This window comes from Staurois parvus, unplaced genomic scaffold (genome assembly GCF_062004578.1).
Source record: "Staurois parvus isolate SC_StPar_1 unplaced genomic scaffold, SC_StPar_1.0 ptg000222l, whole genome shotgun sequence".
Taxonomy (NCBI): Eukaryota; Metazoa; Chordata; class Amphibia; order Anura; family Ranidae; genus Staurois; species Staurois parvus.
In genome coordinates, this window is record NW_028318018.1 from 1197006 (window position 1) to 1217235 (window position 20230).

The window sequence follows — 20230 nt, forward strand, 5'->3', positions numbered from 1 at the left end:
ACCGTGGCAATATGCTGTGGAGATGGAGGCAGGGAGTCCCTCGCATTCCTTGGCACAAATGGCCCATAGCATGCTCGGTTGCTTGCGTAGCGACAGCCGAATAATAACCATCAGACAGAGGGATGACTTTTGGCTATCCACCTTGTTGGACCCTCGCTACCGTTCAAAAATGGTGGCCTTTTTCACACCTGCTGAGAGGGAGGCCAAAATAAAGTACTATAAAAACCACCTATGTAGTCATGCAGTATATAGCCCTATTGGCCACTTTCTGGCATCCAGTTGCTGTAGCCCCCATCACCACACTGTGCCACGGGCCCCTGTACCGCCTTCTCATACTGCTGCCAGATCCATCCTCTGCCATGTGTGTCTTTGTCGTCTGCTCACGCTGCTGGGTTCCAGTTTTAAACCTAGGCCTGTGTATGGCTTCCGAATACTGCTGCCTCCACCGCCACCCTGCGCCATGTGCCACTTTCAGGTCTCCTTACACTGTTGGTGGGTTCCATTTTGTGATAGGGTGCTGTATGGCCTTCCATTGCTGCTGCCTCCACCGCCACCCTGCGCCATGTGCCTCTGTCATCTGCTCACGCTGCTGACGGCTTCCGCTTTTTAACCTAGGCCTGTGTATGGCCTTCAATTGAAGCTGCTTCTGCTCCGCCACTCTGCCATTGGACTCTTGATAGTCGTCTCCCCACGCTGCTGCTGGGGGGACTTTTTAACATAGGCCTCTGTATGGCCTTCAATTTTAGCTGCTTACGCTCCGCCACTCTGCCATGGGCCCCTGTACCGCCTCCTCATGCTGCTGCCAGGCCCGTAATCTGCCATGGGCCCCCGTACCGACTCCTCATGCTGCTGCCAGGCCCGTAATCTGTCATGGGCCCCTGTACCTCCTCCTCATGCTGCTGACAGGTCCAGAGTGTGTCATGGGTCCCTGTACGGCCTCCCATTGCTGCTGTCTCCATCGCCACTTTCAGGTCTCCTCACACTGCTGGTGGGTTCCATTTTGTCATAGGGTGCTGTATGGCCTCCCATTGCTGCTGCCTCCACCGCCACACTGTGGCTCCACACTCTGGTTTTGGCCCCGTGACTGCCCAAATGAGTGAAGTGTGCGGTGATTCTAAGATCGACGGCACTCATCTGCATGTCATACTGACTGACAGTATTATTTCTCTTCCCCAGCAGACTCCAAGGGCATTTAAATTAAAGGTACAGTGTTCTGCACTAATATAAAGGCTCTCTGAAGCCTAGAAACACCCTTTTTATAAGTTAAATTCGCAGCGAATATATTCGGCTCGAATCGAATTTATTCCGCGAATTCGGCGAATCAGCCGAATCGAATTTTTGAATAATTCGCTCATCTCTACCGACGACACACAAATCTATCTGTCTACCCCTCACCTCACCCCTTCAGTCTCCTCCTCACCTCACCCCTTCAGTCTCCTCCTCACCTCACCCCTTCAGTCTCCAATCGCATCACCAGCCTACTAAGTGACATATCAGCATGGATGTCACTGCACTTCCTCAGACTCAACCTTTCCAAAACTGAGCTCTTAGTATTCCCCCAGCCCGTGCCCCCTCCCCTGACTTCTCCATCAAGAGCAATAACACAATCATCAGTCCCTCCCCTCACGCCAGGGTACTAGGTGTAATCCTAGACTCCCATCTGTCCTTTCAGCCCCAGGTCCAATTGCTGACAAACTCATGTAGACTTCACCTCCACAACATCTCCAACCTCCACAACATCTCCAAGATATGCCCGTTCCTAACCTCGGAAACCAATAAGCAACTTATTCCCTCCCTTGTTATATCTCACCTTGACTATTGTAACTCCCTCCTCACTGGCCGACCTCATCGCATGCTATCCCCTCTTCAGTCTATCATGAATGCTGCTGCCAGACTCATCCACCTTACTAACCGCTCTGTATCTGCCACCCCTCTCTGCCAATCCCTCCACTGGCCTCCATTCAGTGTCCTCCACCCCTCTCTGCCAATCCCTCCACTGGCCTCCATTCAGTATCCTCCACCCCTCTCTGCCAATCCCTCCACTGGCCTCCACTCAGTGTCCTCCACCCCTCTCTGCCAATCCCTCCACTGGCCTCCACTCAGTGTCCTCCACCCCTCTCTGCCAATCCCTCCACTGGCTTCCACTAAGTGTTCTCCATCCCTCTCTGCCAATCCCTCCACTGGCTTCCAATTGCCCAACGGATAAAATTCAAAACACTAACACTGACGTATAAAGCCATTCATAACACTGCCCCTAACTACATCACCGACCTTGTCTCTAAATACCACCCAAACTGTACTCTCTGTTCCTCGCAAGACTTACTACTCTCTAGCTCCCTTGTCTCCTCCTCCCATGCTCGTCTCCAGGATTTCTCAAGGGCTTCACCCATCCTCTGGAACTCCCTACCCCAAACTATCAGGCTATCATCTACTCTGAAAACCCATCTCTTCAGGGAAGCCTGCGCCGACCCCAGCTAATATTGGAATCCACTACACTTCCTACCACTCCATCCCCCTCAGCTAATTACCTCTTGTACCACTATCCTCTCCCTCCTAGATTGTAAGCTCCCAGGATCAGGCCCTCTAATCCCTCTTGTATTGTATTGTATTGTTACTGTACTGTCTCCCTCCATTTTGTAAAGTGCTGAGCAAACTGTCGGCGCTATATTAGTCCTGTATAATAATAATAATCATAATAATGAGGAAACAAAGCTCTTTAAAAGCCTGAAGGTGCTTATTGGATTTTGAGGTCCTGTACTTGGCTAGACTGCCAAACTGTCTCTCACATGTGGTACCCCCATACTCAGGAGAAGTAGCAGAATGTATTTTGGGGAGTAATTCCACATATACCCATGGCATGTGTGAGCAATAAATCATTTAAGTGACAATTTTGTGTAAAGAAAAAAAAAAATTTTTTTGTCAAACACCCTAGTGAATAAAATGGTGGGTGCAGCAATTTTTTTATGTCACAATTTTTTTTATGTCACAATGTACTCGCGCAGCAATTTTTCAAACACATTTATTTAAATACAGTTTTTTTTACTTTTATTGGACAAAAACACAATATATTGTCCAAACAATCAGAAACAGACTTCATGAGGGTGGATTGAGGGCCCAACGTCCTCTAGTGGGTCCTATGCTCCCTGCTCAGCACCATAGAGCTGGATTGGCATTTGCCATTGAACACTAGAATTGGCAGGTCCACCACTGGCACCCTGTGCTTTTCACAGATGAGAGCAGGTTCACCCTGAGCACATGTGACAGACATGCAATGGTCAGGAGAGGTCATGGAAAATGTTATGCTGCCCATAACATTGTTCAGAATGACTGTTTTGGTGGTGGGTCAGTGATGGTCTGGGGAGGCATATCCATGGAGGAACATACAGACCTCTCCAGGCTAGACAATGACCCCCTGACTGCTATTAGGCCATTGTCAGACCCTACGCTGGTGCAGTGGGTCCTGGGTTCCTCCTGGTGCAGTGGGTCCTGGGTTCCTCCTGGTGCAGTGGGTCCTGGGTTCCTCCTGGTGCAGTGGGTCCTGGGTTCCTCCTGGTGCAGACAATGCCCGGCCTCATGTGGTGAGAGTATGCAGGCAGTTCCTGGAGGATGAAGAAATTGATACCATCGAATGGACACCAAACCTAAATCCAATAGAACACCTCTGGGATGTTATGTTTTGGTTCATCCAACTCTGCCAGGTTGCACCTCAGACTGTCCAGGAGCTCAGTGGTTCCCTGGTCCAGATCTGGGAGAAAATCCCCCAGGACACCATCGGTCGTCTCATTAGGAGCCTCCCCCAACATTGTCAGTCAGGCATGCATACAAGCCAGTGGGGGCCATACAAACTACTGAGTATCATTTTGAGTTGCAATTAAATTTCAGCACAATGGACTCGTCTGCTGCATCATTTTTTCACTTTGATTTTCATGGTGTCTGAATTCAGTCCTCTGTAGATCAATCAGTTTCATTTCCTTCAAACAATGGGGCGTCCTTACATTGCCCTGTCCATATCAGTATACATATTCAGCAAGAGACTTTTCCCCATTGAGATCTGATGGGTTTTCAAAGTGTTGCTTTTATTTTTTGAGCAGTGTGTGTGTGTATATATATATATATATAGCCAAAAGTATTGTATTGGCCCCGCTCTCCAAATCATGTGATTCAGGTGTCCCAATCCCCTCCATGGTCACAGGTGTATACAATCATCCCCTAGGCATGCAGACTGCTTCTACAAACATTGGTGAAAGAATAGGTCACACTCAGGAGCTCAGTGACTCCAAGCGTGGTCCCGTGATAGGTGGCCACCTGTGCAACAAGTCCATCCGTGACATTTCCTGGCTACTAAATATTCCACGCTCAACTGCTGGGGTATTATAACAAAGTGGAAGCAACTGGGAACAACAGCATCTCAGCCACCAAGTGGTAGGTCACGTCACATGACAGGGCGGGGTCAGCGCATGCTGAAGCGCACAGTGCGCAGAAGTCACCAACTGTCTGCAGAGTCAATAGCTAAAGACCTCCAAACTTGGTGTGACCTTCAGATGAGCCCAACAACAGTGCGTAGAGAGCTTCAGGGAATGGGTTTCCATGGCCGAGCAGCTGCATCCAAGCCTTCCATCACCAAGTGCTCCAGGCCCCAACAATGCACACCCCCATATTAATATAACACGTGTACTGGTGGTCCAATCAGAACCCTCCAGGCCCCAGCAGTGCACACCCCCATATTAATATGACACGTGTACTGGTGGTCCAATCAGAACACTACAGGCCCCAGCAGTGCACACCCCCATATTAATATGACACGTGTACTGGTGGTCCAATCAGAACCCTCCAGGCCCCAGCAGTACACACACACAGATTTATATGTACACATTTTCTGGTGGCCCAATCAGAACCCTCTATTCCCCAGCAGTGCCCCCAGCCCTGAATTCTCACCAATGGAACTCTCTGGTGAAATCTCCTCTCATCAATTACTAGCCGGATTCTCTCTATTACCTCCTGTATGTACAAAACTCACCCAAATCTCTCCCCTCCTCACCATCCAATAGAAATTGGAGGAATTGTTTCTTCTTCCTGAAATCCAGACCTAGAGAGGAATAGAAAAGAACCAACAAACCCCACAAAGTCTTTTTATAGAGATTTATTCCATCAAATCCAAACTATTCTACACATATTTATTCCATGGAATATGAAGAGATTTTTCTATCAATAATCCCATCAAATCTGCGTGTTTATTGGACTTTATTCCCAGCAATAATCAATCAGGAATCCATGCCAGCAATCATCAGATCAATAGGAATGTTTCCAATATCCAGTGATCACGGTTTGATCCTCCAACATAACCAGTGCACAGAATGATAAATCTATCCCATGAAATGGATCTTATTGATTGGTTGATGTCATTGATTGATCTATTGATTCCCTTCTATGATAGAATAGATTGATTTCTCCATGTATTGATCATCCTCTCCATATATCTCTTCACCTTGTCTAACATCATACAAATCCTGAATGCTATAAATCTCAGTCCTGTCCATGAATTGTATGTGACTCGGGTCTTTATAATACCATATACTGGACTGTTACTTCATTCCCTATTTTTATATCGTCTTCTTACACCTGTCCTGATGAAGTTACACTTTGAAGCCATGAAACGCGTTGATGGTGTATTTTACATTCACTTGTCCAGTAAACTCCGACCTTCTGAAGAAAACATTTCAGAGTTTTCTCCTTTACTATGGGCTCCTCTGCTGACCTCACCCTCATTTTTTCTTGGGGTGAAAGTTCTCCACCGGGGTCCAAATCCTGCTTAGTATATGATGATCCGGAATTCCCCGAAAATTACCAAAACTTTATTCTCCAGGGCCTCTGCTAATATATATTTGGGGGTTTATCTCATCTTCAGGCCTAAAATCTGCATTTTCCCATGTGTGCAAAATCATGCAGAAACAGCTCTGGCAGTGAGAGGGTTAATGTGGGCTAGATGGGATCCCTCTGCTGGGGTCACACTGTACACATTAGAGCGCCCCCTAGCTGCAGCCTGGTAATAACATTGCTGGGAGGTCTATTCACAGCTACATACTTCCCACCGTTATAGAAACATATAAATGGTTAGCACTTCCTCCTAGAAGAACTGGGGTTGTCAGTCACAGCTCTCTGCCCTGCCCCCCCCCCCCCCCACACTCACTAGGCTGTGGAGGGGGAGGGTGCAGCTGGTCCAGACTCTGATGTTGGGATCTTTCCCCAGTCTGGACCTCCTGAGTGACATCAGCTGACAGCGGGCTTCACCTGAAAATGGGTCTCAGGAGTTCAGAATGAACTGCACTCCTCTGATCCACAGGAGAAGTACAGACAAAAGAGCTTTGCCTGAACTTCTCCTTCAAAGAATATGTTCCTCCAACATGTCCTATTCCTGATCTGTGCCGGCTCTCCCATGTCTTGGTATGAAGACGTCTCCTCTTCTCTCTGTATTGCTTCCTTTGTGTGAGATCCCCGGTGATCCTGCCAGTCCCTCTGATTTCCTATTAAAACTGACCACACTAGGCATTAGAGCTCAGCATGGTCAGTTCTCTAACTGTGCTGGGAGCTAAGCCTGGTCTCCTCCAATCATCAGACTTGTCCTGACAGCCCCCTCCCTGTGCAGCCATTCACTGGGAAGACCAGTGAACAGAAGACAACTGACAAAGGAAACCAAGGGCTCTATTTATAGAACATTCATTGGACCAATGAGACAATCATTCCTCCAGCTGTTACAACACCCGGCCATAGGTTAAGTAACACAGGGATTTCCTATGATCGCCGGCTCCATCTAGTGGCCACAATGAGGTGATTTTTTTGAAATATCTCCATCAGTAAAACTAGCCCAATATGATATTATGGCCACTAGATGGAGCCAATGATCATAAGAAATAAAATACGGCCAAAACTCCTCCCAGCTGGAGAATGCCGGTCACATCCGTTCAACATTGTTCTCCATAGACCTCCAAGTGTTTGTGAAATCTCCCACCACAAAATGTACTCAGCCAATCACAGGGCAGGACTCCATTTTTATTCTTCTCCTGCCATCAATGGCCAACCCGGTCCCACACTTCATCCATGTCTTTGGGGGCCTCTGATCTCCTTATGAACTGTTTCTTCCATGATGAAGATCAGCCATGGAGTATATCTGAGGTGTATATCAGGGTGTGCTTCTTCCCCACATGAGAGCTGGGATGTCCAGCAACATTCATCTAGAAGACATTTCCCGCATTTAGGGCACCAATACACCTCCAGGGTGTACCAATACACCTCATTGATGTACAGGAACACAGGACTTCAGTGAGGAACATTTCCCTCACCCAGGACAGGAAAGTACCTTCTCCCCCGTGTGAGATCTTTGATGCTTGTAAAGTTTAGACTTGTCTGAAAAACATTTCCCGCACTCAGGACAGGAATACGGCTTTTCCCGTGTGAGATCTCTGATGTGTGTAAAGATTGGACTTCTGTGAAAAACATTTCCCACACTCAGGACAGGAAAACGGCTTCTCCCCTGTGTGATATCTTTGATGTGTGTGCAGACTGGACGTCTGTGAAAAACATTTCCCACACTCAGGACAGGAATATGGCTTCTCCCCTGTGTGAGATCTCTGATGTGTGTGAAGACTGGACTTGTCTGAAAAACATTTCCTGCACTCTGGACAGGAAAATGGCTTCTCCCCCGTGTGAGATCTCTGATGTTTATAAAGTTGGTACGTCTGTGAAAAAAATTTCCCACACTCAGGACAAAAATATGGCTTCTCCCCCGTGTGAGAACTCTGATGTCTGACAAGTTTTGATTTTTCTGCAAAACATTTCCCGCACTCAGGACAGGAATATGGCTTCTCCCCCGTGTGAGATCTCTGATGTATGGAAAAATTGTCCTTCTTTGAAAAACATTTCCCGCACTCAGGACAGGAATACGGCTTCTCCCCTGTGTGAGATCTTTTATGCACATTAACAAGGGATTTAGAACAGAAACATTTCCCGCACTCAGAACAGGAATGCGGCTTTTCTCCCGCATGAGACCTCTGATGTATTATAAGTTTTGATTTTTCTACAAAACATTTCCCGCACTCATAACAGGAATACGGTTTCTCCCCCGTGTGAGATCTTTTATGCACATTAAGACTAGTTTTAGAACAGAAATCCTTCCTGCACTCAGGACAGCAATACAGCTTCTCACCTGTATGAAATCGCTGATGTCTATAAAGATTGGACGTCTGTGAAAAACATTTCCCACACTCAGGACAGGAATGCGGCTTCTCCCCTGTGTGAGATCTCTGATGTGTGTAAAGATTGGACTTCCTCGAAAAACATTTCCCGCACTCAGGACAGGAATATGGCTTCTCCCCCATGTGAGATCTTATATGCACATTAAGTTTGGATTTAGAACAGAAACCCTTCCCACACTCAGTACAGGAGAAGCTCCTCCCTGTTGGAAGGCCGGCCCGGTCCCGCACAGTCTGAGGTTCCTCAGGATACGAGGAATCTGATGGTCCATCTACACTGGGTGGTGCCGGATGGACATTGGAGGGAGCCGGGTTTTCTCCTGGACTATACTGTGTGATGTCCTCATCTTCTACTTTCCAGTCTGGAGACAAAGTGAGACAATCCTCGGAGGTTTTCCTCATCTCCCGGCCATGGACTAAAATACAAAGACAAAGAGGATTACTAGACAGGAGCTGATTGGTTCCCCCAAACCAGGACTCCGCCCACATCAGGCAGCTTGGTCTCTGAGGAGCTTACAATTCCACCCTCAAGGGAACTAGGAAATGGCTCCTCTGATCTCCTACCAGGTCATTTCTTTATTCATGGACCTTAGTCAGAGAGTGAGGAAACAACCAGAACTGTCTTTTATAGGAGGGACAGTGATGAGGGGATTATAGGACGAGGGTCCCCACCCCCTCTATCACTCATCGCCATCTTCTCAATGTTTTCCTATGTTAATATATAACAGTGGGTAGATAGAGAGCAGAAGTCAGGACTATGTAATGTATAAAATGGAGTATATAGTGCAGGGGTCAGGAGTATGTAATATAATCGTGCTGGAGCGAATATGGCGTAAAACCAAATCCCACCAAGCATTCACCCAATATAAATCTGCTTTTCTAACATACAATTCCTCCCTTCAAACTGCCAAACAAGCCTACTTTGTCACTCTCATTAATACCTTCTCTTCGAGTCCTCATCGGCTCTTCTCTACCTTTAACTCTCTACTTTCTCCGCCCCCACCGCCACCCAGTCACTGCCCACGAGATTGCACACCACTTCCGAAACAAGATCGACGCAATGTATAGGGACAACGCCACTACACAGACACCCACCCCACTTAGTATCCCTCACACCATACCTCCCTCAACACAGTCCTCCTTTGACCTCGCTACTACTGAAGAGGTCACTAAGGTTTTCTCAGAAGCCGAACTCACCACCTGCCCACTGGATCCTGTCCCCTCACAACTCCTTTGGTCCCCCTCCTCTTCCATCCTATGCTCCCTCACTCACATCTTCAATCTCTCCCTCTCTACTGGTGCCTTCCCCTCCCCTCTAAAGCATGCGCACATCACTCCCATACTAAACAAGCCCTCCCTGGACCCCACCAACCTGAACAACTTAAGACCCATCTCCCTGCTGCCATTTACCTCCAAATTCCTAGAACGTTTAGTCTACAATCACCTGAGCTCCCACCTCACCGACAACAACCTTCTTCACCCTTTACAGTCTGGCTTTCACTCACTACACTCCACTGAAACTGCCCTACTAAACCTCACTAATGATCTACTAACTGCTAAAACCAATGGCCACTACTCCGTACTCATCCTAACCAATGGCCACTACTCCGTACTCATCCCAACCAATGGCCACTACTCCGTACTCATCCCAACCAATGGCCACTACTCCGTACTCATCCCAACCAATGGCCACTACTCCGTACTCATCCCAACCAATGGCCACTACTCTGTACTCATCCCAACCAATGGCCACTACTCCGTACTCATCCCAACCAATGGCCACTACTCTGTACTCATCCCAACCAATGGCCACTACTCTGTACTCATCCCAACCAATGGCCACTACTCTGTACTCATCCCAACCAATGGCCACTACTCTGTACTCATCCCAACCAATGGCCACTACTCTGTACTCATCCCAACCAATGGCCACTACTCTGTACTCATCCCAACCAATGGCCACTACTCCGTACTCATCCCAACCAATGGCCACTACTCCGTACTCATCCCAACCAATGGCCACTACTCCGTACTCATCCCAACCAATGGCCACTACTCCGTACTCATGTCAACCAATGGCCACTACTCCGTACTCATCCCAACCAATGGCCACTACTCCGTACTCATCCCAACCAATGGCAACTACTCCGTACTCATCCCAACCAATGGCCACTACTCCATACTCATCCCAACCAATGGCCACTACTCCATACTCATCCCAACCAATGGCCACTACTCCGTACTCATCCCAACCAATGGCTACTAATCCATACTCATCCCAACCAATGACCACTACTCCATACTCATCCCAACCAATGGCCGCTACTCCATACTCATCCCAACCAATGGTCACTACTCCGTACTCATCCCAACCAATGGCTACTAATCCATACTCATCCCAACCAATGGCCACTACTCCATACTCATCCCGACCAATGGCCACTACTCCGTACTCTTACTACTTGACCTCTCTGCGGCTTTTGACACAGTGGACCATCCCCTCCTCAAAAAAAACCTCCACTCTTTTGGCCTCAGCAACTCCGCTCTCTCCTGGTTCTCTTCCTACCTATCCCAATGCTCCTTCAGTGTTACCTATAATGCTGCCACCTCCCCCTCACTCCCTCTCTCTGTAGGGGTCCCTCAAGGTTCTGTCCTCGGGCCCCTTCTCTTCTCCATCTACACCTTCTCCCTTGGTCACTTGAAAAACTCCCACGGCTTCAACTACCATCTCTATGCTGATGACATGCAAATCTATCTTTCTACCCCTCACCTCACCCCTTCAGTCTCCTCCTCACCTCACCCCTTCAGTCTCCTCCTCACCTCGCCCCTTCAGTCTCCTCCTCACCTCACCCCTTCAGTCTCCTCTCGCATTACTAACCTACTAAGTGACATATCGGCATGGATGTCACTCCACTTCCTCAAACTCAACCTCTCCAAAACTGAGCTCCTAGTATTCCCCCCAGCCTGTGCCCCCTCCCCTGACTTCACCATAAATATCACTAACACCAGTCTAACCTCGGAAACCACTAAGCAACTTAATCACTCCCTTGTTATATCTCGCCTCGACTACTGTAACTCCCTTCTCACTGGCCGACCTCATCGCAGGCTATCCCCAACTCCAGTCTATCATGAATGCTGCTGCCATACTCATCCACCTTACTAACCGTTCTGTATCCGCCACCCCTCTCTGCCAATCCCTCCACTGGCCTCCATTCAGTGTCCTCCACCCCTCTCTGCCAATCCCTCCACTGGTCTACATTCAGTGTCCTCCACCCCTCTCTGCCAATCCCTCCACTGGCCTCCATTCAGTGTCCTCCACCCCTCTCTGCCAATCCCTCCACTGGCCTCCATTCAGTGTCCTCCACCCCTCTCTGCCAATCCCTCCACTGGCCTCCATTCAGTGTCCTCCACCCCTCTCTGCCAATCCCTCCACTGACCTCCATTCAGTGTCCTCCACCCCTCTCTGCCAATCCCTCCACTGGCCTCCATTCAGTGTCCTCCACCCCTCTCTGCCAATCCCTCCACTGGCTCCCAGTTGCCCAACGGATAAAATTCAAAACTCTGACAATGACATATAAAGCCATCCACAACTCTGCCCCAATTTGCATAACCGATCTTATCTCTAGATATCACCCAAACTGTACTCTCCGATCCTCGCAAGACCTCCTATGCTCTAGCTCCCTTTTCTCCTCCTCCCATGCTCATCTCCAGGACTTCTCCAGGGCGTCACCCATCCTCTGGAACTCCCTACCCCAATCTATCAGATTATCACCTACTCTACTTGCCTTTCAGCGTTCACTGAAAACCTTTCTCTTCAGGGAAGCCTACCCCGCCCTCTGCTAATTCTGGTATCCTCTACTCTTCCAATCACTCCTTCCCCCACAGTGACTACCTACTGTACCACTCACCCCGCCCTCCTAGATTGTAAGCTCCAAGGAGCAGGGCCCTCTAATCCCTCTTGTATTGAACTGTATTGTTGCTGTATTGTCTCCCACTATAATGTAAAACGCTGACCAAACCATTGGCGCTACATAAATCCTGTATAATAATAATGTACAACATAGAGTACACGGTGTAATGGTCAGGACTCATAATATTGTTATTCAGTAATTAAAGGTCCTTAAAGGGTTGCTTGCCTCCCATCTCCTGAGACTGCACTCAGTGACTTGGGTCTGAGACACTACAGACATATCCCTCCACCCGGCACAGCCAGCAGATAACAGAGAAGGTCCCCTGGAAGAGTCAGGCACAAGGCAGGAGACCCCAGTCACATGTACTGGGTGCCTACATTATGCAATGCTTATAGGAAAAATCAACATTTTGCTGCCAGCTGAACCCCAGAACCTCCATAAATCCAGTCTAGATACATAAATTGTGTCTGCAGCACAGAGAAGGAAGATTATCCGAGAGAAATCCAGGAATACAGGACGGGGAACACAGCTCAGGAAAGTGACCAGGGGATTACAGGCTGATATCACCCAGTCCCCGCCCTACTCTGGACCAATCAGTGAGCAGTATGGGTGGAGGAATGGATTTAGTGTTCATGACCCACCTGTGCTGATCTCTGTAGGAGTGTCCTCCTCTATAAATGTCCCCGTTATTCCATCCTCCTCCATAGACTGCTGATCATCCCTCACATACGCCTCTTCTTCTTCTGCTTTCACCTCAAATTCTATATCTATCAGATCTTCAACCTAAAACAAAATAATAATAGAAGAGGTCACCTGTAAAACATGAACTCCAATATTGTGGCATCACATTAAAAAAATCACTTCTATAAGTCCTTTTTCTGAATGCTCCATCCCACCAACCTTGTAATGGTGAGGGATGGTGTGACCTTCCTGTGTGGAATCCCGGGAATACAGAGGATGGGGACATCTCTCTGGTGGGTTCCTGGTATTAGGTGGCTCCATCATATCCTTGTGTCCTTCTGAAAACTCCTCCATCACTCCATACTCCTCATCCTCCTCTTTATACTCTTCTTTAACATCAATATTCTCATCCCCGAGGATTCCACTCTGAAAGATATAATAAAACATTCATTGTAGCAAACATGCTGTGTATAAATCACAACTACCAATAATTGTCATCATCTACCTGATGATGGTGAGGGATGGTGTGACCTTCCTGTGTGGAATCCCGGGAATACAGAGGACGGGGACATCTCTCTGGTGGGTTCCCATGACTGGATCCATCTGTAGGAAACACACACACTGACTGAATCCATTGTTTCTATGTGTTTATCAGATGATGGGGGATCTAGGTGGATCCTCCGTACTGCTCTCTCCTTTACAATAAAGTCTCCTCTTACCCGGTGATGTGAGGGGCGGCTGATTGTCCATCATGACGTCCTTGTAGAGATCCTTGTGTCCTTCTAAATACTCCCACTCCTCCATGGAGAAATAGACAGTGACACCCTGACACCTTATAGGAACCTGACACACACAATGATACAGTCACCATCCAGACACATCCCTTGTCTGTTACTGGAGAATGTCCCAGAATTCCCGGCACCGCTCACCTCTCCTGTCAGCAGCTCAGTGATCTCTCTGGTGACTTCTAGAATCTTCTTCTTCTTTCTCTCTTCTATCAGGGAGGGAGGTGGAGGCAATGTGATGTCATATGATCTCCAGACTTCACAGGAGGAAAACTCTACATCTGAACACAAATAGTCACATCAAATGATATTCCCAGAATCCTCCTCACCTCTCCATTCAGGTCTCCATTTTATTAAAGCCCCACTTCAGGCTGAGGTATAATTTCCCCCCACAGGACCCCCACACTACGCAGGGTATAAGGAATTCTGACGTCATAACACAACGCAGGATCTACAGTTCTGTTTTGCTTATGAGGATGCCAAGCGTTCTCCCACATCCTAAGACCATAGAATAAAAAGAAAGGAGCCAGATGGAGGGACATTGGGAGGAGGAGCTGTGAGGTCAGTGTGATGTCATAGGATTCTCTGACTCTGGATGGAGGGACATTGGGAGGGGGAGCTGTGAGGTCAGTGTGATGTCATAGGATTCTCTGATTCTGGATGGAGGGACATTGGGAGCTGTGAGGTCAGTGTGATGTCATAGGATTCTCTGATTCTGGATGGAGGGACATTGGGAGGGGGAGCTGTGAGGTCAGTGTGATGTCATAGGATTCTCTGACTCTGGATGGAGGGACATTGGGAGGAGGAGCTGTGAGGCCAGTGTGATGTCATAGGATTCTCCATCCCCTGCCACTTATAAAAGTGGTATAATCCTTTGGTATAGACTGATGAGGTGAGAAGGTGACACCTCTCCACAATGAGGAGAAAGTTCCGGCCCCGGAAGTGGGGGAATGTTCTGCCCCTGAAGGGGTTAATCTGGGTTCCCACACTATATATGTGTGTATCATCATCTGCTGGAGATAAAAGACGTCACAGTGACTATGGAGGAAGAGGACGGACATGACTATGGAGGAAGAGGACGGACATGACTATGGAGGAAGAGGACGGACGTGACTATGGAGGAAGAGGACGGACATGACGGGGGGTTACTGGGTGTAAATAGGAAATAACATCTTATTACCTCCTCTGCTGCCACTTCCAGCAACGTCTCCTCTCTGCTTCCTCCCAACTCAGCTCTCACACGCAACTTCCTGTCTGTACCTGACATCACTTCCTGTCTCTACCTGATATCACTTCCTGTCTGTCTTCCATAGAGACTTCCTGTCTGGGTAGAAGTGAGATCCCCACCTTGTGGAGCTCAGAGGAACTGCAGCCCCGAGAAGCATCTGGTAGTGTGGCCCCGGCCTTGTGCTGGGTGTGTATGGACTGTAGATCCTTGTGTAGGGAGGAAATGACTCCTATCTGTGACTGCTGTAACCTGCTGACTGGCATCTCCTGTGAAATCTGACACTGGCACTGGATACACACAAGGCAGTCAGGGATTTCAGCCCCTCCCTTCTCCTCTCAGACTGTAATACAGAGAGAGCCAATCAGAAGAGGTATTAAAGGAGCCAATGACAGGGACTTTCTCAGCAGGAGGTGCAGCTGCAAAGCATTGTGGAATATGCAGTCCTGAACAGAAATGGCCTGATATCTGATATGAGGGATGGAACTACAGAGACCAGCATGCTTAGTGAGAGGAGAGTGAAGGACTCCATCTTGTTTTTCCTGAGGGGAGGCAGTCTGCATGTGGCAGGAGACAGTCTGGACCTGGCAGAGAAGTGCTCAGGGTCAGTTCACAGCATGTTTAGGTATCTGCATCAGTCAGGGAACATCCAACCTGAGAGATGTGGCCTACAGTACAGTGCCTACACCGACAGTGTGAAGGGCTCATCGTGAGGTGACCACAGGAGACGGTCATTTCCAGGACCATGGTTTGGGCCTTAGTCCCAGGATCTGGTGAGAGGGATTTTGCCCCCTGGCAGATGACAGGAACACGGCACACAGAGACATGACACTTCTCCCATACTCACCAGGCACTGGGTTGTGTAGATGGTCCTGCTATACAGACACAGTGTTTGCTTTGCTATACAAATCCTGCCACGGGATTACAATGATACTTTACCATAGGAGTGTAAGTGCACCAATGAAAGTGTCTCGCTGAAGACCCCAACATTCATCCTGTTACCAAGAGACTGAAGTTACTGGTGCCATACGGGCACGCGCATGCGTATTCAGGCCTCTATATTGCATGGTGTGGGAGGGAATAGCTCTACCTTGGAAAGTAGCTATGAAGCATCAGTTGGGCGCAGTGTTTGCCTATTGGGCTTGTGGTGTCGGGGGTTAGAAGGGAGAAGTCTGACACCACAGAGAGTCATCCTTCTGCTCTCCTCCAGACATACCTAGGGTCGGCACAGGGGGTGATGCCAGTTAGAGGGGTGGGAGATTAGTGAACATTCTCTCCTGGATCTCCCCTTCTTTCATTGAACATTTACTCCTGGATTTCCACTTCCCATGGTGAACGTTCACTCCTGGATTTCTCCCTCCTGGAGTGAGCATTCGCTCATGGATCTCCCCTTCCTTTAGTGAATGTTCGCTCCTGGATCTCTCTTCCTTCAGTGAACATTGACTGGTGGATATGAGAGGATGGGGAGACGTCAGAGGTCCATCAGCTTCATCAGATGACAGGAGAGACATTAGAGGTCTATCAGCTTCATCTGAGAACAGGGGAGACATCAAAATGTCCATCAGCTTCATTGTAGAACAAGGGAGACATCAGAGGTCCATCAGCTTTATCAGAGGGCAGGGGAGTCATCAGAGGTCCATCAGCTTCATCAGAGGATAGGCAGACATCAGAGGTCCATCAGCTTCATCAGAGGATAGGCAGACATCAGAGGTCCATCAGCTTCATCAGAGGATAGGCAGACATCAGAGGTCCATCAGCCTCATTGGAGATGGGAGACATCAGAGGTCCATTAGCTTCATCAGAGGATGGGGAGTCATCAGAGGTCTATCAGCTTCATCAGAGGACAGGGGAGACATCAGAGGTCCATCAGCTTCATCGTAAGACAAGGAAGACATCAGAGTTCCATCAGCTTTATTGGAGGACAGGGGAGTCATCAGAGTTCCATCAACTTCATCAGAGGACAAGGGAGACATCAGAGGTCCATCAACTTCATCAGAGGACTGGGGAGACATCAGAGGTCCATCAACTTCATCAGAGGACAAGGGAGACATCAGAGGTCCATCAGCTTTATTGGATGACAGAGGAGTCATCAGAGGCTGTCACAGATCCCACCCACATGCACACGCCCACAGCGACTTGCTAACAGAGGCGTGCATGTCTGGCCATGACTTGGTGTAAAGAGGGAATGAGGGGGACTTATTGTGTCACAGCCCGCACTACCTCTCCTCTCATATTAGGACCCATGCAGTTTATGTTGTCTATATGGAGGAGGTGTAGGGTTAGATTCATCCTAGGCTCTAAGTGTTCCCCCTTGACCAACATCATTTTTAATCCAAGTCTCCCAGATAGTCTGGCCATTGGTTGAGTCCATCCTTGGGCTGAGGCTAATCTATTCCAATTGCAACAATTACAACCTTAAATCCTTCCCTGACATTCACAAAGCTGCTCGCATTCCACCCCATCAGTATTTTATCTACAGATACAACACATTTTTGCCTCCAAAGCCTCTTCTCTGACTCTTGAACAACCTACCCCTTTAGATCATATCTGCATCCAAGGCCCACACCACCGGGACATCATTTCCGCTACGTATACATTGCTGGTAGATGTCGCCCTTTTTCTATTGGTTCTCCCCTTTATATGTGTAAATGGTCCCGTTTCCTTCAATGTGATATTGGGTTGGATCAATGGAGTAGGATTTGGGAGGCCTCTTCTAAATCTTCTGTGTGTGTAATGTGTACAGAAAATCCTTCTAAGACCCCGATGTTTTGGTATCGGACCCCTGAGGTTCTCCATGATCGTAACCTGAATGTTTCTTCTGTTTGCTGGTGTTGTGGGACGGAAACTGACACTCTTTTCCACATTTTTTAAAGCCGGTCCATTGCGCCCTTTTGGAGGAGGTCCTTACCCCATTGTGGTTACTTTTCCTGGCTCCTGTCCCTTTTGAGCCCATTTACTTTCTGTTGGGTCTACCTTTTTGGGTCTCTCTAAATGTGCAGGAAACTTTCCACCTCCATTCTGAGGGCAGCCAGGAGAACCATTCCCATGCATTGGCTGTCTTCTATGTCCCCCATGTTACCGGCACTGATGAAGGTCAGAGCAGAAATGAGAAAGTTGGAGTACCTACCTGCTTTACACCCTGCTACTGTCCCTGCGCTGGAGGCAGTTCAGGACCCACGGGACACCTATGACACCGATCTGTCTGCTCCGATCGTTTGTGATTGATGGCCATGTCACTGTTTTGTATTGACATTGTATGTTCTTATGTACCTCTCATCGATGAGCTGCTTTATCAGCCTTCTCTCCCTCTCTGCTTTTATTTTACATTTACCTTTGTGGCTGCTTGTTGTAATGTGTGACATAGAGAGGGAAATGGGTGCTAATAGGCTGCAGGAGATCTGCTGAGACTTAGAGAGGGAAATGGGTGCTAATAGGCTGCAGGAGATCTGCCGAGACATAGAGAGGGAAATGGGTGCTAATAGGCTGCGGGAGATCCGCTGAGACATAGAGAGGGAAATGGGTGCTAATAGGCTGCGGGAGATCCGCTGAGACATAGAGAGGGAAATGGGAGCTAATAGGCTGCAGGAGATCCGCCGAGACATAGAGAGGGAAATGGGTGCTAATAGTCTGCAGGAGATCTGCCGAGACATAGAGAGGGAAATGGGTGCTAATAGTCTGCAGGAGATCTGCCGAGACATAGAGAGGGAAATGGGTGCTAATAGGCTGCAGCAGATCCGCTGAGACATAGAGAGGGAAATGGGAGCTAATAGGCTGCAGGAGATCCGCCGAGACAGAGAAAGGGAAATGGGCGCTAATAGGCTGCAGGAGATCCGCCGAGACATAAAAAGGGAAATGGGCGCTAATAGGCTGCAGGAGATCCGCTGAGACATAGAAAGGGAAATGGGCACTAATAGGCTGCGGGAGATCCGCTGAGACATAGAGAGGGAAATGGGAGCTAATAGGCTGCAGGAGATCCGCTGAGACATAGAGAGGGAAATGGGTGCTAATAGGCTGCAGAAGATGATGTCATTATGAGTGGATTGATATATATTTTTGCATTGTCCCCCCAGAAGGATCAGGTTTGGCGGGATCGCTCTCATTAGCTATACATTTGTATTTTGTGTTCTGTGTTTGTAAGACTTTTCTATATGTAATAAGAGATGTTTGTTGAACAGTTGGTTACATAAGAGTTACATTTATTTCTTCTTCCTTTATTCAGTAATGTTTCATCTCCCGTAGTATCCCTGTAAGGTACATATTATACAGGAAGGGGGATTATGGGATGGATCTCGGGGCTGCAGTTCCTCTGAACTCCACAAGGTGCTGATCTCACCTATACTCACACAGGAAGTCTCTATGGAATGCAGACAGGAAGTGATGTCAGGTGCAGACAGGAAGTGATGTCAGGTACAGACAGGAAGTGATGTCAGGTACAGACAGGAAGTTCCAGATGAGAGGTGAGGCGGGAAGAAGTATAGAGGAGACGTTGGTGGAAGTGGCAGCAGAGGAGGTAATAAGATGTTATTTCCTATTTACAACAAATGTATATAAATCTGAGGCTCTTTTAGGAATGTTGGGGGTTTAAGCAATGAAAGGGGCTTTATAGCAACTTAAATGTGTAATATGTGTAACATTGTTCTGTTTATCTCCCCCTCCCCTCCCCCGCCTGTCTCCAGCACTGCACCCGGGGACTAGCAGGGAGGGGAGAGACCTTGCAGTGTAATGAGTACCGATTGGCTGCTCCTCAGGAAAGGGGAGTGTCCGGCTTATCCTTTCTTCCTTTCACTCTCAGAGCCGTTTTTGCATTTTTTGCACGTTTAAAAAAATCATTTTATCCTGAAGATGACACAAAACCCCCAAAATATCGATTTTCTGAAAGTAGAGACTTTAGAGAATAAAATAGCAGCAGTTCTAATTTTTATGTCACAAAATATTATCACAAAGTCTAGGAAATGCCAAATTTCAGTAAAAAATTATTATTACATGGAGTTTATATAGCGCCAAAGGGTTTGCTCAGCGCTGTACAATAGAGGGGGGACAATACATGAAACAGTAGAGCAACAACAAACAGCACACGAGGGGTTAGAGGGCCCTACTCTTAGGAGCTTACAATCTAGGAGGGAGGGGGTAGTGGTACAGGAGGAAGTGGCTGTGGGGGATGGAGTGATAGGAGGAATGAAGAACGGCTGTTAGGTGAGGGTGGGGTAGGCTTCCCTCAAGAGGTGGGTTTTCAGGGAGCGCCTGAAGGTGAGGAGGGAAGGTGACAGTCTGATGGATTAGGGTAGTGAGTTCCAGAGGATGGGGGAGGACCTGGAGAAGTCTTGCAGTCGTGCATGGGAGGAGGAGACCAGGGAGCATGATAGGAGGTCCTGTGAAGAGCGA

At 48.2% G+C, this 20230-nt stretch overlaps 1 pseudogene; it reads right to left on the reverse strand.

Moving 5' to 3' along the window:
* Nucleotides 1–5124: 5124 nt before the first annotated feature.
* On the reverse strand, nt 5125–8762 carry LOC149460682 (uncharacterized; annotated as a pseudogene).
* Nucleotides 8763–20230: the final 11468 nt, after the last annotated feature.